The sequence below is a fragment of the Rattus norvegicus genome, chromosome 15 (genome assembly GCF_036323735.1).
Source record: "Rattus norvegicus strain BN/NHsdMcwi chromosome 15, GRCr8, whole genome shotgun sequence".
Taxonomy (NCBI): Eukaryota; Metazoa; Chordata; class Mammalia; order Rodentia; family Muridae; genus Rattus; species Rattus norvegicus.
In genome coordinates, this window is record NC_086033.1 from 56,285,030 (window position 1) to 56,309,323 (window position 24,294).

Below are 24,294 nucleotides of genomic sequence, written 5' to 3' on the forward strand. Positions count from 1 at the left end.
AAGTCCTTCATCTTAAGACTATCTCCACTAAGGAATCCAATAAGATTTGGGGGTGTTGAGTTTTCTTATCTGAGGCTTATTTGAGTATTTGGGATTTCACAATCACCACACTTAACTAGGAATAAGGGTGGGCAACATCAACCAAAGAACAGAACAACTACTCAGTAAACGAAAGACTAGATATATACACCATCAGCACTAGAGAAAATTTCCTGAGCAAAACACCAATGGCTTATGCTCTAAGATCAAGAATCAACAAATGGGATCTCATAAAACTACAAAGCTTCTGTAAGGCAAAGGACACTGTGGTTAGGACAAAACGGCAACCAACAGATTGGGAAAAGATCTTTACCAATCCTACAACTGATAGTGGGCTAATATCCAAAATATACAAAGAACCCATGAAGTTAGACTGCAGAGAGACAAATAACCCAATTAAAATATGGGGTTCAGAGCTAAACAAAGAATTCACAGCTGAGGAATGCCAAATGGCTGAGAAACACCTAAAGAAATGTTCAACATCTTTAGTCATAAGGGAAATACAAATCAAAACAACCCTGAGATTCACCTCACACCAGTCAGAATGGCTAAGATTAAAAACTCTGGTGACAGCAGATGCTGGTGAGGATGTGGAGAAAGAGGATCACTCCTCCATTGTTGATGGGATTGCAGACTGGTACAACCATTCTGGAAATCAGTCTGGAAGTCCTCAGAAAATAGGACATTGCACTATCTGAGGACCCAGCTATACCTCTCTTGGGCAAATACTCAAAAGATGCCCCAACATATAACAAAGACACATGCTCCACTATGTTCATAGCATCTTTATTTATAATGGCCAGAAGCTGGAAAGAACCCAGATGCCCTTCAACAGAGGAATGGATACAGAAAATGTGGTACATCTACACAATGGAATATTACTCAGCTATCAAAAACAATGACTTTATGAAATTCGTAGGCAAATGGTTGGAACTGGAAAATATGATCCTGAGTGAGGTAACCCAAACACAGGAAAACACATATGGTATGCACTCGTTGATAAGTGGATATTAGCCCAAATGCTCGAACTACCTTAAATGTACATAACACATAAAACTCAAGAAGGATGACCAAAATGTGAATGCTTCATTCCTTCTTTAAAAGGGGAACAAGAATACCTGTGGGAGGGAATAGGGAGGCAAAGTTTAGAACAGAGACTGGAGGAACACCAATTCAGAGCCTGCCCCACCTGTGGCCCATACATATACAGCCACCAAACTAGATAAGATGGATGAAGCAAAGAAGTGCAGGTTGACAGGAACTGGATGTAGATCTCTCCTGAGAGACACAGCCAGAATATAGCAAATACATAGGCAAATGCCAGCAGCAAACCACTGAACTGAAAACTGGACCCCCACTGAAGGAATCAGAGAAAGGACTGAAAGAGCTTGAATGGGCTTGAGACCCCATATGAACAGCAATGCCAACTAATCAGGCTTCCAAGGACTAAGCCACTACCCAAAGACTATACTTGGACTGACCTTGGGCTCCAACTGCATAGGCAGCAATGAATAACCTAGTAAGAGCACCAGTGGCAGGGGAAGCCCTTGGTCCAGCCAAGATGGAACCCCCAATGAACATGATTGTTGTGGGGAGGGTGGTAATGGAGGGAGGATGGGGAAGGGAACACCCATATAGAAGGGAAAGGGGGGGGGGTTAGGGTGATGTTGGCCTGGAAACTGGGAAAGGGAATAACAGTTGAAATATAAATAAGAAATACCCAAGTTAATAAAAATGGAGAGAAAAAAATGAAATGTATCTAGTAAAAAAAGAATTCTCTGTTTAAAAAATAAAAGAAACACCATAACTTCAAATACCAGATGCCAGCACACCACACAAATATTCAAGACAACATACCTTCTCCTGAAGCAAACAACCCTACTGCAAATAGGCCCTGGGAACTGAAATATAGCCAAAGCACAAAACAATAACTTACAATAACAATTTTGAGTATGTTCAAGGAATTTAAGGAAGATATAAATAAAGGTCTTGATGAAGAAAGGGAAAACATGAACAGTTAAATCAAATAATGAAAGATTTCAAAATATAAAAATAAAGAAAGAAACCACAAGCTGAAATAAAAATGGAAATGGAAAATTTAGGATATAAAAAATTAATTTTTTTGAAAAGTCAGAGAATTATCTCACAAACATATTATAAGACATGATAAGGAGAATTTCAAATCTTGAAGAAGCGCTAAAAGAAATAGATATCTCAGCCAAAGAAAATGTTATTCTTAAAAAACCTATCCAGGCACAAAACATTCAGGAAGTCTGTGATACAATGAAAAGGACAAATGTATGAATAATAGGTATAGAGAAAAGAGAGACAATTCAAGTAAAAACCACAGAAACAATTTTTAACAAAATTATAGAAGAAGATGTCTTCAACCTAAAGAAGATATTTGTCAGGATACAAAAAGCATACACTACACAAATGGACAGAACCAAAAAGAAAGAAAGAAAGAAAGAAAGAAAGAAAGAAAGAAAGAAAGAAAGAAAGAAAGAAAGAAAGAAAGAAAGAGAGAGAGAGAGAGAGAGAGAGAGAGAAAGGGAAGGGAGGGGAGAGGAGGAGAGGGGAGGGGAGGGGAGGGGAGAGGAAAGGAGAGGAAAGGAATTTCACACAACAGAAAATAATCAAAAAAGAAGGGATATTAAAATCTCCAAGGGTAAAAACTAAGTTACATATAAAGTCAGGTCAACTAGAATAACATTAAAGCCTAAAGGGACTATAAACTCTGAGAAACTACAGATGACATCTGAGACCACTGTAGCCAGCAAAACTACCAATCAAAATCAAGGTAGAGAGAAAAAGTTTCTTCCTATAGCAATAACTGTCTACCAATCCAGATCTACAGAATGCAGTAAATGGAAACTTCAGTATAAAGAGGTTATGATACAAAGATTCAATAATTCAAGAACAGTAAAAAAAAAGAGGTAAAAACTCACATCATAACAACAAAGTAACAGGAATCAATCAATAAACACCAGTCATTCATTACTGGTCTCAAATACCCAATAAAAAGACACAAACTAACATTTTTTTTTTAGAAAATAGGATTTACCTTTCTTCTGCATCCACAAAATATATCTCACCCCCAAGGATAGACTTATGTTCAAAATAATATGATGGGAATGGATATTCCAAGCAAAATTTCCCAAGAAGCAAACAGGTAGAGCTATTTTAATATCTGACAAGAAGGACTTCAAACAAAACTAATCAGAAATGATAGGGAAGGACATAGCATACTTATTAAAGGAATAATCCATCAAGAGGACATTTGGGATTCTAAAGATTAATGCACTAAACACAAGGACACCCAAGTTCACAAAAAAAAATTTACTACAGCTAATATCATATATTGTTCTTCACACAATATAGTGGATGACTCCAATACCCTACTTTTGCCAATAGATAGGTCATGCAGACAAAAAAAACTAAATAGCAATATGCTGGAATTAAATATCAACACAAATCAAACAGACCTAGCAGACATCTACAAAGCATTACACTTGCTTCTTAGCAACTTATGGAACTTGATCCATAATTGATCACATTCTTGGGATCAGCAAATTTCAATAGATGTAAGAAAATTGAAATAGCATCCTGAATCCTACATGACTATCATGGATTAAACCTGGATGTCAGTAACAATAGAAAGAGCAGAGAGCTTACAATCTCATGGAAAATAAACAACTCATTGATTAAAAACAAATGAGTCAAAAGACAGAAATCAAGAAGAAAATTAAAATGTTTTAGAATTGAATAAAAATGAAAGCACCCCCTACCCACACCCATGGAAAACAACAGACAGCCCCAAGAGGCAATTTCCTAGAAGTGCTTATCAAAATCTGGAGCAATCTCATATTAATAACATAACAACACACCTCATGGCTCTAAAATAACAAGAAGAAATAACAACCAAAAGGAACCAATGGCGAGAATAATCAAACTCAGGGCTGGAATCAATAAAATAGAAACAAACAAATACAATGAACAGATGGAATGAAGGCTTGATTCTCTCAGGAAACCAATATAATTGATAAATCCTTAGCAAAAGTAACAGAGAGACAGAGAGAAAGGCTCAAAGTAATAACATTAAAGATGAAAGGGGATAAGTTACAAAAGAATCCAAAGAAATTCAAAGAATCATAAGGACATATGTTAAAAATCTGTGTTCCACTCAACTGGGAAACCTAAAAGAAATGAATGAAATTCTTGATATATGAGAACTACAAAACTTAACCGAAGCTCAGATAAACAATTTAAAGAGAGCCATGACACCTAGGGAAATAGAAGCAGTAAATAAATGTATGTCAACCGAAAAAGCCCTGGGCCACATGGATTCAGAATTCTATCAGATCTTCAAAGAATTACTTTTAATACTTCTCAAATTATTTTTAATTTGTTTTAAAAGTCACTATTTCCCTGATACCAAAACAACAGATTAAACAATATTATAGACCAATATTTTTATAAACATAGATGCAAAAGCTCCCATTAAAATACTTGCAAACCAAAATAAAGAACACATAAAAAATATTACCAACTATGATCAAGTGGCTTCATGGCAGAGATGGAGGGATTGTTCAACATGTGGAAAACAATAAACATAATTCACAATCCACCACATTCACAAACCTAAAGACAGAAACTACAGGATCATCTCATTGGAGGAGGAAAAGGTCTTTGACAAAACCAAACAACATCTTCATAATAAAGTCATGGAGAGACTTGGAATACAAGATAAATTCCTCAATATGACAAAAGTAATTTACAGCAAGCCAACATCAAACTAAACAGACAAACTCAAGATGTTTCTATTAATATCAGGAACAAGACAAGATGTGGACTCTCTCCATGCCTATTCAGTGTACTTGAAGTCTTAGTTAAAGCCACTAGACAACTCAGTTGGGATACAAATGGGAAAGGGAGAAGTCAAAGTATCCCTATTTGCAGATGATATGATTTTATATATAACTGACCCAAAAAACTGTACCTGGAAACTTATCCAAATGATAAATTCTTTCAGCAAAATAGCAGGCTACAAAATTAACATTCAAAATCAAAATTTTTTAACACACACATGAAAAAATTAAGAAAGAAACCAGGGCATTAGTGCATTTCAGAACAGCTTCAGAACAATACATCTCGGAATACCTCTAAACAAGCTAGTGACAAACTTGTATTATAAAAAGTTTAAGACTGCCCAGGAGCAGCAGGTCCACTGCGGCTGAGACACCGCCAGAACCTGAAGGGACCGACCGGATAAACAGTTCTCTGCACCCAAATCCCGTGGGAGGGCGAGCTAAACCTTCAGAGAGGCAGACACGCCTGGGAAACCAGGAGAGGCTGCACTCTGCACACATTACTGATTCCAGAGGAAAACACCAAACGCCATCTGGAACCCTGGTGCACGGAAGCTCCCGGAAAGGGTGGCGCAGAGCTTCCTGGTGACTGCCTCCGCAGAGAGCTCATAAGCAACACCCAACGAGCAAACTTGAGCCTCGGGACCATAGGTAAGACCAACTTTTCTGCTGCAAGTGACCTGCCTGGTGAACTCAAGACACACGCCCACAGGAACAGCTAACACCTGTAGATAGGAAAAACTACATGCCCAAAAGCAGAACACTCTGTCCCCATAACTGGCTGAAAGAAAACAGGAAAACAGATCTACAGCACTCCTGAAACACAGGCTTATAGGACAGTCTAGCCACTGTCAGAAATAGCAGAACAAAGTAACACTAGAGATAATCTGATGGCGAGAGGCAAGCGCAGGAACCCAAGCAACAGAAACCAAGATTACATGGCATCATCGGAGCCCAATTCTCCCACCAAAGCAAACATGGAATATCCAAACACACCAGAAAAGCAAGATCTAGTTTCAAAATCATATTTGATCATGATGCTGGAGGACTTCAAGAAAGACGTGAAGAACTCCCTTAGAGAACAAGTAGAAGCCTACAGAGAGGAATCACAAAAATCCCTAAAAGAATTCTAGGAAAACATAAATAAACAAGTAGAAGCCCATAGAGAGGAGTCACAAAAATCCCTGAAAGAATTCCAGGAAAACACAATCAAACAGTTGAAGGAATTAAAAATGGAAATAGAAGCAATCAAGAAAGAACACATGGAAACAACCATGGATATAGAAAACCAAAAGAAGAGACAAGGAGCTGTAGATATGAGCTTCACCAACAGAATACAAGAGATGGAAGAGAGAATCTCAGGAGCAGAAGATTCCATAGAAATCATCGACTCAACTGTCAAAGATAATGTAAAGCAGAAAAAGCTACTGGTCCAAAACATAGAGGAAATCCAGGACTCAATGAGAAGATCAAACCAAAGGATAATAGGTATAGAAGAGAGGAAGACTCCCAGCTCAAAGGACCAGTAAATATCTTCAACAAAATCATAGAAGAAAACTTCCCTAACCTAAAGAAAGAGATACCCATAAGCATACAAGAAGCCTACAGAACTCCAAATAGATTGGAACAGAAAAGAAACACCTCCCGTCACATAATAGTCAAAACACCAAACACACAAAATAAAGAAAGAATATTAAAAGCAGTAAGGGAAAAAGGTCAAGGAACATATAAAGGCAGACCTATCAGTATCACACCAGACTTCTCGCCAGAAACTATGAAAGCCAGAAGATCCTGGACAGATGTCATACAGACCCTAAGAGAACACAAATGCCAGCCCAGGTTACTGTATCCTGCAAAACTCTCAATTAACATAGATGGAGAAACCAAGATATTCCATGACAAAACCAAATTTACACAATATTTTTCTACAAATCCAGCACTACAAAGGATAATAAATGGTAAAGCCCAACATAAGGAGGCAAGCTATACCCTAGAAGAAGCAAGAAACTAATCGTCTTAGCAACAAAACAAAGAGAAGAAAAGCACACAAACATAACCTAACATCCAAATATGAATATAACAGGAAGCAATAATCACTATTCCTTAATATCTCTCAACATCAATGGCCTCAACTCCCCAATAAAAAGACATAGATTAACAAACTGGATATGCAACAAGGACCCTGCATTCTGCTGCCTACAGGAAACACACCTCAGAGACAAAGACAGTACCTCAGAGTGAAAGGCTGGAAAACAACTTTCCAAGCAAACGGTCAGAAGAAGCAAGCTGGAGTAGCCATTCTAATATCAAATAAAATCAATTTCCAACTAAAAGTCATCAAAAAAGATAAGGAAGGACACTTCATATTCATCAAAGGAAAAATCCACCAAGATGAACTCTCAATCCTAAATATCTATGCCCCAAATACAAGGGCACCTACATACATAAAAGAAACCTTACTAAAGCTCAAAACACACATTGCACCTCACACAATAATAGTAGGAGATTTCAACACCCCACTCTCATCAATGGACAGATCATGGAAACAGAAATTAAACAGAGACATAAACAGACTAAGAGGAGTCATGAGCCAAATGGACTTAACAGATATTTATAGAACGTTCTATCCTAAAGCAAAAGGATATACATTCTTCTCAGCTCCTCATGGTACTTTCTCCAAAATTGACCATATAATTGGTCAAAAAATAGGCCTCAACAGGTACAGAAAGATAGAAATAATCCCATGCGTGCTATCAGACCACCACGGCCTAAAGCTGGTCTTCAATAACAATAAGGGAAGAATACCCACATATACGTGGAAATTGAACAATGCTCTACTCAATGATAACCTGGTCAAGGAAGAAATAAAGAAAGAAATTAAAGACTTTTTAGAGTTTAATGAAAATGAAGGTAAAGCATACCCAAACTTATGGGACACAATGAAAGCTGTGCTAAGAGGAAAACTCATAGTGCTGAGTGCCTGCAGAAAGAAACAGGAAAGAGCATATGTCACCTGCTTGACAACACACCTAAAAGCTCTAGAACAAAAAGAAGCAAATGCACACAGGAGGAGTAGAAAGCAGGAAATAATCAAACTCAGAGCTGAAATCAACCAAGTAGACCATAGAAAGAATCAACAGAACCAAAAGTTGGTTCTTTGAGAAAATCAACAAGATAGATAAACCCTTAGCCAGACTAACGAGAGGACACAGAGAGTGTGTCCAAATTAACAAAATCAGAAATGAAAAGGGAGACATAACTACACATTCAGAGGAAATTCAAAAAATCATCAGATCTTACTATAAAAGCCTATATTCAACAAACTTGAAAATCTGCAGGAAATGGACAATTTCCTAGACAGATACCAGGTACCAAAGTTAAATCAGGAACAGATAAACCAGTTGGTTAAACAACCCCATAACTCCTAAGGAAATAGAAGCAGTCATTAAAGGTCTCCCAACCAAAAAGAGCCCCGGCCCAGACGGGTTTAGTGCAGAATTCTATCAGACCTTTATAGAAGACCTCATACCAATATTATCCAAACTTGAAACAGATGGGGGCTGGGGATTTAGCTCAGTGGTAGAGCGCTTACCTAGGAAGCGCAAGGCCCGGGGTTCGGTCCCCAGCTCCGAAAAAAAGAACCAAAAAAAAAAAAAATTGAAACAGATGGAGCACTACCGAATTCCTTCTACGAAGCCACAATTACTCTTATACCTAAACCACACAAAGACCCAACAAAGAAAGAGAACTTCAGACCAATTTCCCTTATGAATATCGACGCAAAAGTACTCAATAAAATTCTGGCAAACCGAATCCAAGAGCACATCAAAACAATCATCCACCATGATCAAGTAGGCTTCATCCCAGGCATGCAGGGATGGTTTAATATACGGAAAACCATCAACATGATCCATTATATAAACAAACTGAAAGAACAAAACCACATGATCATTTCATTAGATGCTGAGAAAGCATTTGACAAAATTCAACACCCCTTCATGATATAAGTCCTGGAAAGAATAGGAATTCAAGGCCCATACCTAAACATAGTAAAAGCCATATACAGCAAACCAGTTGCTAACGTTAAACTAAATGGAGAGAAACTTGAAGCAATCCCACTAAAATCAGGGACTAGACAAGGCTGCCCATTCTCTCCCTACTTATTCAATATAGTTCTTGAAGTTCTAGCCAGAGCAATCAGACAACAAAAGGAGGTCAAGGGGATACAGATCGGAAAAGAAGAAGTCAAAATATCACTATTTGCAGATGATATGATAGTATATTTAAGTGATCCCAAAAGTTCCACCAGAGAACTACTAAAGCTGATAAACAACTTCAGCAAAGTGGCTGGGTATAAAATTAACTCAAATAAATCACTAGCCTCCCTCTACACAAAAGAGAAACAAGCCGAGAAAGAAATTAGGGAAACGACACCCTTCATTATCGATCCAAATAATATAAAGTACCTCGGTGTGACTTTAACCAAGCAAGTAAAAGATCTGTACAATAAGAACTTCAAGACTCTGAAGAAAGAAATTAAAGAAGACCTCAGAAGATGGAAAGATCTCCCATGCTCATGGATTGGCAGGATTAATATAGTAAAAATGGCCATTCTACCAAAAGCGATCTACAGATTCAATGCAATCTCCATCAAAATACCAATCCAATTCTTCAAAGAGTTAGACAGAACAATTTGCAAATTCATCTGGAATAAAAAAACCCAGAATAGCTAAAACTATCCTCAACAATAAAAGGACTTCAGGGGAAATCACTATCCCTGAACTCAAGCAGTATTACAGAGCAATAGTGATAAAAACTGCATGGTATTGGTACAGAGACAGACAGATAGACCAATGGAACAGAATTGAAGACCCAGAAATGAACCCACACACCTATGGACACTTGATTTTTGACAAAGGAGCCAAAACCATCAAATGGAAAAAAAGATAGCATTTTCAGCAAATGGTGCTGGTTCAACTGGAGTTCAGCATGTAGAAGAATGCAGATCGATCTATTCTTATCACCCTGTACAAAGCTTAAGTCCAAGTGGATCAAGGACCTCCACATCAAACCAGATACACTCAAACTAATAGAAGAAAAACTAGGGAAGCATCTCGAACACATGGGCACTGGAAAAAATTTCCTGAACAAAACACCAATGGCTTATGCTCTAAGATCAAGAATCGACAAATGGGATCTCATAAAACTGCAAAGCTTCTGTAAGGCAAAGGACACTGTGGTTAGGACAAAACGGCAACCAACAGATTGGGAAAAGATCTTTACCAATCCTACAACAGATAGAGGGCTTGTATCCAAAATATACAAAGAAATCACGAAGTTAGACCGCAGGAGACAAATAACCCTATTTAAAAAAATGGGGTTCAGAGCTAAACAAACAATTCACAGCTGAGGAATGCCAAATGGCTGAGAAACACCTAAAGAAATGTTCAACATCTTTAGTCATAAGGGAAATGCAAATCAAAACAACCCTGAGATTTCACCTCACACCAGTGAGAATGGCGAAGATCAAAAACTCAGGTGACAGCACATGCTGGCGAGGATGTGGAGAAAGAGGAACACTCCTCCATTGTTGGTGGGATTGCAGACTGGTACAACCATTCTGGAATTCATTCTGGAGGTTCCTCAGAATATTGGACATTGAACTGCCTGAGGATCCAGCTATACCTCTCTTGGGCATATACCCAAAAGATGCCCCAACATATAAAAAAGACACGTGCCCCACTATGTTCATAGCAGCCTTATTTATAATAGCCAGAAGCTGGAAAGAACCCAGATGCCCTTCAACAGAGGAATGGATACAGAAAATGTGGTACATCTACACAATGGAATATTACTCAGCTATCAAAAACAATGACTTTATGAAATTCGTGGGCAAATGGTTGGAACTGGAAAATATCATCCTGAGTGAGGTAACCCAATCACAGAAAGACACACATGGTATGCACTCATTGATAAGTGGCTATTAGCCCAAATGCTTGAATTACCCTAGATGCCTAGAACAAATGAAACTCAAGACAGATGATCAAAATGTGAATGCTCCACTCCTTCTTTAAAAGGGGAACAAGAATACCCTTGGCAGGGAAGAGAGAGGCAAAGATTAAAACAGAGACTGAAGGAACACCCATTCAGAGCCTGCCCCACATGTGGCCCATACATATACAGCCATCCAATTAGACAAGATGGATGAAGCAAAGAAGTGCAGGCTGACAGGAGCCGGATGCAGATCGCTCCTGAGAGACACAGCCAGAATACAGCAAATACAGAGGCGAATGCCAGCAGCAAACCACTGAACTAAGAACAGGACCCCCATTAAATGAATCAGAGAAAGAACTCGAAGAGCTTGAAGGAGCTCGAGACCCCTTATGAACAACAATGCCAAGCAACCAGAGCTTCCAGGGACTAAGCCACTACCTAAGGACTATACATGGACTGACCCTGGACTCTGACCTCATAGGTAGCAATGAATATCCTAGTAAGAGCACCAGTGGAAGGGGAATCCCTGGGTCCTGCTAAGACTGAACCCCCAGTGAACGTGATTGTTGGGGGGAGGGCGGCAATGGGGAGAGGATGGGGAGGGGAACACCCATAAAGAAGGGGAGGGGGACGGATTAGGGGGATGTTTGTCCTGAAACCGGGAAAGGGAATAACACTCGAAATGTAAATAAGAAACACTCAAGTTAATAAATAAAAAAAAAAACTTTAAGACTCTGGAGAGAGAAACTGAAGACACCAACACAAGGTGGAACGCTCCCCACGTTCATGGATCAGTAGGATTAATATAATAAAAATGTCCACTCTGCCAAAAGCTAGCCATAGATTCACCATAACGCCCCATAAAAATTCCAACACAATTCCTTACAGAAATTGAAAAAACAATTGTCAACCTCAAATGGAAACACAAAAAAGTCAGGATACCTAAAATAGTCCTGAGTCCTAAATACTACTACTATTGTTACTACTACTACTACCACTACTACTACTACTACTACTACTACTAATAATAATAATAATAATAATAATAATAATAATAACAATAACAACAACAATAGTAATAATGTTGGAGTTCACTAGGATCACTGTTCTTGATCCCAAATTGTACAGAGGTTAACAATTTTTTTTAAAAAGCATGGTATTGTCATAAAAGTAGAGACACCAATCAACTGAATCAAACTGAATGCCCAGATGTAAGTCCGCACATCTATAGACACCTGATTTTGGACAAAGAAGTCAAAAAATACATACTGTAGAAAACACCTTGAACAAATGGCGCTGGCCATACTGAATGGCTACATGTAGAACACAAATAAATTCATAATTACCCCACACAAAGCTCAAGTCCAAACGGATCAAGAACGTCAGTGTAAGAGTCATCAGTCTGAATGTGATGTAAGAGGAAGTAGGGGATAGGGTTGAGCTCATTGACAGAAAAGGATTCCTGACAGAACAGGGTTAGCACAAGCACTAAGATCAACAATTAATAAGTGGAACTTCATGAAGCTGAAAAGTTTCTGTACTACAAAAGTCACATCATTTAGACAAAACAGCAGACTACAGAACGAAAAGATCTTTACCAATTATTCATCCAACAGAGGTTAATATCTAAAATATATAAAGAATGAAAAAAAGCTGTACTTCAAACAAGCAAACAAGTCATTTTAAAACTGTGCTACAAAACTAAGCAGAAAGTTCTCAAAAGATAAAACACAAATGGTTATGAAACACTTAAAGAAATGTTCAACATTCTTACTTTTCAAGGAAATGCACACCAAAACTTATATTTTCTCTTATACCAGTAAGAATGGCCAAGATCAATAAAATAAGTGACAGCTTATGCAGGCAAGAACAAACGGTATGGGAAACACACTCATCTGTTGCTGGTAGAAATATTAACTTTTACAGCCACCCTGGAAATCAGTGGTGGCTCCTCAGGAAGTTGGGACTCAATCTACCATAATATGCAGCTCTTCCGCTCTTGGGCTTATAGCCAAAGGACCCTACAGCCTACTGTGGAGGCGCTTGCTAATCTGTATTCATTGCTACACTATTCATAACAGTCAGAAATTGGAAACAGCCTAGCTGCCAATCATGGATAATGGATATGCCCATAATAGATAATGAAAATGTGGTAAGTGAAATATTATTCAGCTGTTAAGAAAATACGATTGGCAGTTAAATTGATGGATCCAAGGGAAAAAAATCATCCCTAGTGAGGTAACTCAAACACAAAATGATGAACATTATATGGTTTCTATTATATGTTCATGTCAGCTTTTAAGCTTTCAAAATATGTGCTACAATATGAATAACCACACAGGTTAAATGCCTACGAAGGAGCCAAAGGGGTGGAGTGACTCTCACAGGAAACAGAAATAGAATATAGTATGACAGGGAGGGTGCTTGGAGAAAAGCATAAAAGCATGAATACATGGAAGGACAATTCACACTAACACCCATTTGAAAAAGTCACCAAATAATAGGGAGGCAATGTCTCAACTAGACGTCTTTTGTCTTATGTGAAGTTTTCAGTGCCAGGAATGGGTGCATCTTGTTGGGTCGCTGGCCCACAGGGCCTCATGGAAATCCCTAAACACCACAGGCTATTGCAAAGCTGTTACCAAGGCTTTTATCTGTTCTTCACAACCTGCTGGTAAGACCTATGATAAAGACAATATTATCAATATTATCCAGATACAAATCCTGAAACATAAAACATTAACCTGCCTATAAGATCTACTGATGTGGTACTGGAAAAAGTGTTATGGGAGTACACAACCACTCCATGAGATGGAATCCGTACCTGACACTGTTGAAGTGGCCAAGATCCTAAGACTAGATAGGTCATGGAATTAGGGAAAACCTAATGCTACTGTCCTGCTAAAGGAATACAGCAATAAAATGACTCCCAGTGACATGCTGCTGTACTCATAGATCAGTACTGGTTCATCCCACAGAAGAGAAGCTTCTTACAGTATCACAATGACCCAAGACTGGACAACATGCAATGCATAAAAGAGGTGAAATGTTCAGTCAGTCTTAAATGGGATGTCTTCATCAACCCCCACTCCCCAGGGAGCAGGGGTTGAGCGAAGAGGAAGCACAAATATTGTAAAGAAGTGACTGATGTTTTCAAAGAGAGAGTGTCTCCCAGATACAACAGGACTGATTCACTTATGAACTCACAGAGACTGTGGAAATACTCCTGAGACCTGCGCGGTTCAAGCTAGATGGGAGCATTAGTGCTGAGAGGGGGAGATCTCCACTGGGTCCCACCCCACAAAGCTATTCACAATTATTAACTGCTGGGAAAGGGAAATCAGTTTTCTCCAAATGAATGCATGACCCACACTTGAGGGTTGGCTCACTCCATGCCTAGGAATAGATGTCCAACAGAAAGTGAGCTCAGTGGGGTTTGCATTGCTCTGTTGTTTGATTTTGTTGTTGTTGTTGTTGCTTTTTTTGGTCTTTTGCTTATTTGTTCTGTTTTCATCTTTGTGTTTGTGGGTTCTTCTTGGGTGTGTTTCTTGTTCTGTAAGGAGTTTTGTTTCATTTTTGCTTCTTTTTTTTGAAAGATTTGTTTTGTGTTGTTTTTGAGAGAAAAACAACACAAAGTTGAGTGGGCAGGGATGTAGAGAGAATCTGAGAGAAGCTGGAGGAGGGCGAAATGATTAAAATATATTATATGAAATTTTTAAATAAAAATATATAATGGGTCCTGAAGAAGGGCCTATTTCTGAAATGCACGGTGCTTTGTAATAGCTCAGAATTTAAACTCCTTCTTAGTGACATAATGCACATTTTAAAGTAGACTATGCAGCAGAATGCTTCATCACAAAGATATTTCTAATGTCTGGAATTGAAGCTTCACTCCTACAATGGACCCCAGAAGGGACCGTTAACTCTGGCCCTGCTCAGGGCACCAGGTACCTCTGAGAAGACTTTTAAAGACTCTCTTCTGTCTCTTTCAGAAGGAGTGTATTAGTGAGAAAATTTAAATCATTCATGAAGGGAAATATATCACAAAATACAGGACGGTTCTGAGTCACTGTACATTACAAGTCTCTTTGACTCTAAAATTTAATCTCCCCTTTATGCGTTCATAACAGGTTCTGTCACTTTTCAATTTAAAAAGCAGTTCTTAATTCTTTCTAGTTCTTCATTTGTTTCATTCTTAATTCAGTGTCCCTTCTATTTTGCCGGATAAAATGAGAGCTAAAATCTAGACTTCTGTCTAGCTTTTCTCTATTTTTAAGAACCAATATATTTTACATGAATGAAAATGAGTAATTGGCATAAATATGGAAAACTGAGCCCAACAGTCATTGCTGGCTCAGTCTGGGATCCTCGACTCTCCTTAGAATTATGTCAAAGAACAGTGATTTCCTTCCTTTTAATAATTGTACTAAGTCAGCACAGTCCTTGAACAGCCAAAGCTCTGACTGACTATAAGGGGTCCTGTGTCATAATCAAGATAGTCAACTCCCTTGACCACAAGTGTGGATCCTGTCCCCACAGTAAGTATTTCTCTTCTGATCAACTGACCAGTTCATAATTCTCTGCTAAGGATCCAAAATTCACACTGAAACTCTGACAGAAGTTCCTGGAGTTAGCAAACACTCAAATTAAGGGTTCTGTCTGTCAAGAATCCCATCACTTCAAACAGCACTTTCAAAGGGTGACCGGTCTACTCAAAGGCTCCTAAGCAAGCTACAAAAGTAACATCTTCCCATCAAAGAGAGAAGGAGTCCACAGGACTCAGGCGGATGACTCGCTCACTATTAGTACTTCCTTATTATAAGAATGAAGAATAAAGAAGTACAAGTTATAGACAACTTAGAGAGATGCATAGGGTGAGGTGTGGAAGAAAACACAACTTCCCAATCGTTGACACTACAACTTCAATATATATGACTTCTTGGAAGCTTCCCCTAGCTGTGTTTTCACCCCAATATATGTGAAGGGATCACTACATGGGCAAGATTACTTATAATCACTGATAACTGATAATGGAACTCAGTATCCATCTACTCTCACTATCCTGGAGGTTGAAGTGTTGAACTTTGAACTCCAAGTTTCTAATCAAGCACCCTCAAGTAAAGAAATCCCAGCTCAAGACAGAAGTCACCTAAAGCTCTCCCGGAGAAATCACCCTGTCAACGTAAACTCAGTACGTATTAAAAATAGTATAATATGAATAACAGAAAGATATTATACAACAAAGACATTACACCGTCAGTGGATCAAAACCCATGTCAATTGACAATAAATTGCAACCTTGTGCTCTTAAGCACTAATATGGCCAGCACAGCTTCTTAATATTGCTAATTAGAGCCCCATTATATACTATCCTGGATCCCAGTGTGACCTTTTTAAGTAAAATTTTCTCTGGATGATCATTTTCCACATCTTTCATCATCCTAGAAAACTATATAAATCATATTTATAAATTCTGACTATATGTTGCCTTTTAAAATCATTTTCCCTATCTTTGGATACCCTTCTCTTTAGGATACCCAGACGGCTGCCCATGCACTTAACATGACATGTTTTTCAGATATGTAAAATTTATATCTACTATATGCCATGCATTATACCATTGTTTATTAATTAATTAACACAAGAAAGGGAAGGTCATGACTGAGAGACCAGAAATAGTCTCCAATGCAAGCCTCATCCAGAAAGTACCCTCAAGTAGAGAAATCTTGGCTTAAGTCAGAAGCCAAACTCAGCCTCTAACTGAGACCCCTTCTTCTTCACTAAAAAGTGGCTCTCACCACTTCCTATGATATAACCTGGCATTATATTTATTGCTTTTCTTATTCTGTACCCATGAAGAAAAGCCTTGCAATTGGTCACTGGCTAAGCAATGATCTGACAGGGTCCATGCCTGAAAGTCAAATGAGGCCCCTCTGAGAAAGATACGGTTTCTTTAAAAGACCTAGGTAGCCCTATTAGAATACAGATTTTGGGAAGGGTGTCATAATTACATATTCAAATGATTAATAAAATGTGTGAAAATAGCAGTAATCAAATACTTTTTTTACACTAAACTAAGAGGGGTAATTCAAAGTTCCATTCAAAGTCCAGCTCTGTAACACCCAAACTGCCTGAGGTTATCTATCATAGCTTAACCAACTTGGGTCCAAAGAAGGGTTTACCATTCTCAAAGTCTATTTCATGACCTTTCTAGACATCAGCCAAAACAAAAGCTGAACAAGAGACCCAAATCTCTTTCCCACTGCACAAGACATAGTATTCCAAGCTTGCTAAATCAGGAGGAGCCCTCAAAGACAAAGAAGGAAGACAAACAATGGGGTACGCAAAGCAAAGGACCAGACAGGTGGCAGCTGCCACAGCTGGTTCCATTTCCATGCTGGAGCATCCTTGAGTACCTCTGTCCATGATACAGCCCAAATTTCCATATCGTAGATGAGGAGACCATGGACATAGAAGGGCCTCTCCCCCACTCCACAGAGACCCTGTGTATGCTCCATCTGTGACCAACAAAGACATTGTCATAGCTGCCAACCCCCTCACCCATCATCTGGCATGTGTCCACTTTGCAACCTCAAAAGAGACACTAGAAGCAAGACTGTCCCTCACTTTTTCAAATGGGAAAGTTACCCCATTACCAAAGGTCTCAAGGACACTCTACCCATGGGCTAAACAGTACCTGAGACTCTCTTCCTAGTTTATGAAGATTCCATGGAGAACGGAGCCATGCCTAGCTCAGAGGGCAACCTGGGAATCTGTTCAGGCTTCTGTATTTCCTGTCTCTATGGAAGAGCCCCAGGTTACTTTAGATGTTTAGGAACTATAATTCAATATTTAATTAATACAGAGGTCACTTATTCTGCTTTAATCAGCTTCTCTGAACTCACCTTTTGGTTCTCAATTCTCCTTGTTGGGTACCGGGATTGACAGGTGATCCCAGCAAAGTTGCTTTACTTCCCTCTAGTATATGCCTTGCAAAAACATATCTATACCTTCATTCCTACCATTACCTAGATTTCTGACTCCACTTCTAGGGAAAGATAACTTGCCAAAACTAATTCCTAACATTACTATTCAAACCACAAGCTCAACATTCCTATTAGCATTCCTTGATTCCCATATGCATATATGCTACTGTCTAGGATAAGCCTTTCTACTACCCAACAAGTTTCCTCTGAAATTTGGGATTTCCTCTCCCTGTACAGTCACTGTCTGCAAGCCCTGTAACAATGTTCTCAAAACTCCCAGCTCCTTTCTCGGGTACTCCAAATAGTTTATGATCTTCATTTATCCCTTGGGTGACTTCTTTGTGAGATGAAAGCTGGGTTATTATCTAACTGCAGAAAGAAAGGGAGACCAAAGCAAGCTATTGCTTATGAAATGTCTCTGTAGCCTCTGAGGCCTTTTCAGTCTAACTAGGAAAAGTGTCTACAAAGAGAAAGGATGGGGAGATGTGAGGGCTATCTGCCGGTCTGCCAATGGCAGGGCTCCTCATATTAGAGTGGACCAGAGGAAGGGAGGAGTTTGGTGTACCCCTCTGGATTTACATGGCAGATTATTGAACAGGATCAAGAAATCGACTACTAAATTGGGGTAAGTCCTTTGCCTATAAATAAAGACTAGACCAAAATCTACAGGAATTTTATTCTGCATGGCATTCGCCATGAGGAAGGGTAACAAGAACCAGTCAGATGTTAACAAGACCCCTTACTAAATTAATCCAGGTAACACAACAGACCTGGCTAACACTCTTCTGGAGTAAGGCTCTTGAGGTCTTGTGTCACTCCCTGAGTGTCAAGCCTGAGGCACATCTCGGGGCATCTGAAGTCCAATACTGAAAGCCATTCTTTCAGCTATCTTTGACTAGGCTCTGCCCAGTTTGTCAAATGTCTAGTACTAACCATCAAAATCATCATTGATTATCAAGTTCATTATAGCCTTAAAACAGATCTCTCCTCTTGCAAGCAAAAATAGCTTACCCCTCACCCCTGAGGCAAGTTGGTCCGACACAAAGTCCTCCCTGGTCTGGCCTCACCACTTTCTCCTAACAACTCCCACAACAGTTATCAGTGCTCTCAGTCCAGCCCTCCCATTTTTACTCATTCCTCTACCAGCACAAGCTTCACCAGTCTACTATACTGTCTTAGTCAGTGGTGTATTGCTATGAAGAGACACCACGACCACAGCAGCTCTTACAAAGGAAGGCATTTAATTGGGGCTGGTTAACAGAGGTTTAGTTTCTTATCAGCATGGCAGGAAGCATGGTGACACAAACAGACATGGTACTGGTTAAGAGCTGAGGGTGCTATATACAGATCCATAGGCAGCCGTTAGAGAGAGCCACTGGACCTGGCTTAAGCTTTTGAAACCTCAAAGCCTACCCCCAGTGACACATTTCCTCCAACAAAGCCACACCTCCTAATTTGTTCAATGGTGTCACTCCCTAAGCATTTAAATATATGAACCTATGGGGGCCTTTCTTATTCAAAGCACCTCACACATTGGTAAACCTGTGTATGATCTCTGCTTGATGCTCAAGATTTCCTGGTCTCCACGACTCAGACACAGAGACCCAATTTTATTTAAATTTGCTATATTAGTTTAATGTACTCATAATCCTTCCCTCTTAGTGTCTGCCTACCATTTGGGGTCTCTAGCTCCAAACGTCAAGAATTCTTCCCTGATCCATTTCCCCATAGTGATTCGTGGCTGCTCCAATGTGTGCTTTTAGACACTAAATGGTAATTTATCTTTGACAGTAATAAACCACTCATTGTACAATAAATTGTGCTTATTCTCTTCCTATTCCTTCTCTCCTGTTCTTCATTCTTTTTCTCCTTTCTTTCCACTCACTACCAGTTCCCACAAAGAGAAGACTATGGAGAAGCACATTGTTTTCAGTGACGACTTCAGAAAGCAGGGTTGAGGAAGGTTCGTTGGAAATATGAACAAGGGCTTCAGAAAACAGCCTCTTCCAGTGAGCAATGGATGTGAAATCTTAGGAAGTCACATATCTCCAGGGCTTTGCACAGGAGGCACCCTACTTCACAGTACAACATGAAGTTGCCAGTTCCACTTGAAATTGAGACAATACCTATCTTCCAATATTTTTCTTCTTGCAATTTCCGAGAACGCTGTGTCTTCGTGTTTCCACGAAGCAAAGAAATTAAATCACCAGAAAACATCTAGGCCTTGAATGCTCCCCCAGGTCAGCTCACCAAACAACATTTGTTTCGACACTCACAGAGTCTTTAATAAGACATACTTCTAATTGATTTGTGTGGCCTGGGGACAATGTAAAAGAGAATGCCACTGTTTACCCTGAACAGCAGCCTTTCCTATGATAAATAGCCAATCTTCTGATCCTGTGCCCACATGAGTCAGTTAGAAATGTCAGCCTTCCATTATTAAAACAGCCTCTTTATCCATCATCTTCCTGGATGACACCTAAAGAGAAGGAAGCACTTTCAAGTATGTTTATGCGTCCGGGCTGGATAATGAGCCAGGTCGCTTTTCCTCCAGAGTCCTGTCAAAAATGCAACACTGAAAAAGACATAGGTGATAAAGCGTTCGTTAAAGGAGTCTTGTCACATAAGAACAAAGCAAAGTAGGAATCAGCAGAAAAAGTGCAAAACCACTATGGCCTCCAATTTAGAAAGTAAACCCATGGTGCTTAAATGCCAAGTAGACTAAAATTGGAAGGTGCATCACTGTGCTCGGCCTAAGAATCTGGTAATCCTTGGTGTTCTCCACTTTCCTGCATTCCCACAGCAAGCCTTTGCCAATTCCCTGCTCTCTTGCCTCATCCCTCCTCCTTCCCTTCCTTAAGCAGAGGTTGGCAAACTATTCTCCACAGGCTAGCCACCTGTCTTCCAAAACAAATGCTCCTTCATTACATACTGCCAGCACCTGCTTTCAAACTAAAACAGGAGAGTTGAGTAATTTCACCAAAACCATAAAACCTACAATTGTAAAATATTTACTATCTGGATCTTCATGGGGGAAAAAAAAAACAGCCTGTGATTTATATTTTAAGCCTAAGTTTCTAATTGTAGTTAAGATATCATAAACATGCTTCCTGCTGTTGCCCCCATTCAATTTAATTAGAAAACATGGACAGAATGTATGCAGAAACTATTAAATGACTCAGAAAAATAAATAATGGTAGAAAATTATAATAAATAGTATAATTCATTCTCTGTCTCTCTGTCTCTCTCTCTGTCTCTCTCTCTCTCTCTCTCTCTCTCTCTCTCTCTCTCTCTCTCTCTCTCTCTCTCTCTCACCTGTTGTATCCCAGGCTGGCTTCAAACTCCCAATGATCTTCCTGCATCAGCCTCCGGGATGCAGGGATTACTTGTACAACATGCCCGGAAGTACCAGGACTGATTTTACTGTTTTCTCCCCTCTATTAGAACTCCCATTATTTAACCCCGCACATGGTTACTGCTGCAGAAGCCCAGAGCAGAGCAGGGTGTTGTCAAAACCTCGTGATTCTAATCAAAGAGGAAGGGGGGGGGCCCAAAGGAAGTCATAAGAACTGAGAGTTTGTAGAGATAGAGGAACCTGTAAAAGCAACCTCCTCGTTGTTATTAAATTTTGGCTTTACCTGTGATCCAAGCATGTGGATAAGATCCTAAGTAGGTTCTAGTACTTAAAAGAGTTTTCCTATGCATGAAAATCAGCTCAAAATTAGTAGAGACTTACAACCAATTCAAGGCTTAAAGCACACAAGTCTCCTAGTCCTACAAGAAAACATAAAATGGAAATTCCATGGTATTAACAAACATAGAATGGAAGCTCCATGATAGTAACATGGATGGAAGCTCCATGATGTTGGCAATGCTTGCATGATTGTGGCATCAAAACCTACATGCATCAAACTGAAACCTTCTTAAAAACAAGAGAAAAAATAATCAATAGAGTGAAAAGCAGTACAACAACTGGGTAAGGCGTGTGTAAACTACACATCTTATAAAAGGTTGATAGTCCATCTTAAAAGCGGTTAATAGTCAAAATATCAAAGGAACTGCTACAACCCCAAAGCCAAAAGATTAGTAACCCTACTTTCAAATGGGCCAAGAACTTGAATAGACACTGCTCTACTGAAGTCATTCAAAAGACCTAATAGTATTAAGGAAATGTGAATTAAGATCACAATCAGGTCAATAACATAAACCATATCTCTAGCAAGAAGAAAATGTCACCAAAAAGATACAAGAGGCTTACAGAATCCCAACCAGGCAAGCAAGCAAGCAAGCAAGCAAGCAAGCAAGCAAGCAAGAAAGAAAGAAAGAAAGAAAGAAAGAAAGAAAAGAAAAGAAAACAACAATAGAAAAAAACACTCAAGCATATCATAGTTAAAAAAAATACTAAGTGTACAGAACAAAGAAAAACTACTGAAAGCTGAAATAGAAAAAAAGGATAAATTACACATAAAATAAAAAATCATAAAAAACATCCGTTTCTCAGTGAAAACTCTGAAATCCTGAAGAACCTGGAGCAAGACACTCCACCTTCTAAAAGACTACAACTGCCTACTTAGACTACTGCACCTTGGGAAACTATCTGCCATAGCTGATGGAGCAAGAGAATTTTCCTGTGAAAGAAAAAGCCTAAATAAATTCATATTAACAGAATCCTAGAAGCAATACTCAAGCTGAGGGGAGGAATAAGCACAGCCAAGGGACTCTGGAAATATAACATGTGAAGCCATAATTCAATAAAAATAAACCACAACTAAGAACACAGGCCAGCAAAAAATATGACTGCGATCTTTCATTAATATAAATAAACGGCCTCAAAACTCCAATCAGAATTCCTAGGCTAGCTGAATGGATTAAGAAACAAAACCATCCATCTGCTGTCTACCAGGAGTTAATCTTTGCTTTAGGGATAGGCATCACCTTTAAGTGAAAGGATGAAAAGAAGTATTCCAAGAAAATGGGATGATAAAGGAAGCAGGTATTGCCTTCCTGCCACCTGACTAAATAGACTTAGATTAAACCTAATCAGAAGAGACAAAGGCCATAGTGCTTCTAATCAAGGGATCCACTAATAAGGAAAAGAAATATCCCGATACTAAACATATGTGCACTAAACCCCTGTCCTCTTAATTTCATGAAAAGCTTTCTAACAGAATTAAAGATTTAGATGAACACAAACCCAATAATTGTAGGTATTTTCAACAACCAGTTTTCTCCAATAGACAGATCATCTAGACAAAACAAATAAGCAGAAACTTTAGAATTAAGTAACATTTTACATCAAATAAACCTCTAAATATGTGCAGAATAGCCTACCCAGGCACCAAAGAATATACTTTCAATTCAGCAGCACATGGAAATCTCTCTAAAATAGACCATATTCTGGATCATGAAACAATCCTTAATAAATACAGTAAATGGAAATCATCAGAGAAAACCCAAACTGGACACAATTCAGAAATCAATGGGTTGTGAGAACTTATCCCCGATGGATACGCCTACATCACGGCTTTGCGTCTATGTCTCAGGGAACATCAGGGAAGAGCCGGAAAGTCTACTGTAGAAAAGTCCTCCAAGCAGTGACTACATAAACCAGAACAAGGACAGTATCAACAAAGTTCTGTGGGATCTTACCCCGAAACAAAGAACATAGGCACCATTGAGACCTGAGACCTCGAAACCCAGCACAGAGACATCGGCACCTGAAAAAATAAAAACAGTCAGTCCACCTGGGAATAGAAGCTAAGTCAATAGTTCTGGAATGTGGCTGGAAAAGTCTCTGAGTAAAATGTCCCTAAATGTATGAACCTCGATATTTGAATTCTGCCGTTCTGCTTCTTTTTAACTGAAACTTGCCAACCAGGAAATGACTTTTGTCCGTAAAAGGCAAAGAATTATAAGGCTCAGGAATGCATGATTTGGGAAAGTTCTGCATGCAGCTGCTGGCCAGCAATAAAGATTTCTACTCGGGTTTGAAAGTGTCCATGTGGCAATCTCCAGTTTGCTTACCTCACAAGAAGAGGTCAACAGAAATCCAGAATCGAGACAGCTACCCAACAATGATAGTACCAGATATTAGAACCCAGAATCCCAATCAGCGCAAACCCAGAAGCCTAAACACTAGCATAAAAGCATGATATCAACCAAGACCATATATCTCCACTACAGCCCAGCAACCCTACGTGGTAGACTCTGACAAACGGGACATGGCTGCAGCACAAAACAAAGAGCTCAGAATAGCCTGTGGGAAGATGATAAAGGTCCTAAAAGAGGGAATTACTAAATCCTTTATCTATGAAATAAAGGATCTGGGGAAACCCAAATAACAGTGGGAAGAAATGAATTAGATAGTTCAATTTCTAAAACTAGAAATAGAATCAATGAATAAAACC

General features: G+C 39.1%; 1 long non-coding RNA gene across 1 annotated transcript in view; it reads right to left on the bottom strand.

The window, feature by feature from the left end:
* Positions 1-23,777, bottom strand: part of LOC134481990 (uncharacterized) — a 39,116-nt gene extending 15,339 nt beyond the window's left edge. Inside the window, exons 1-2 of the long non-coding RNA XR_010057954.1 lie at positions 23,711-23,777; positions 23,537-23,604 (exon numbers count right to left, since the gene is read on the bottom strand). This is a non-coding gene — a long non-coding RNA (uncharacterized LOC134481990). The remainder of the gene's footprint in view (positions 1-23,536; positions 23,605-23,710) is intronic.
* Positions 23,778-24,294: the final 517 nt, after the last annotated feature.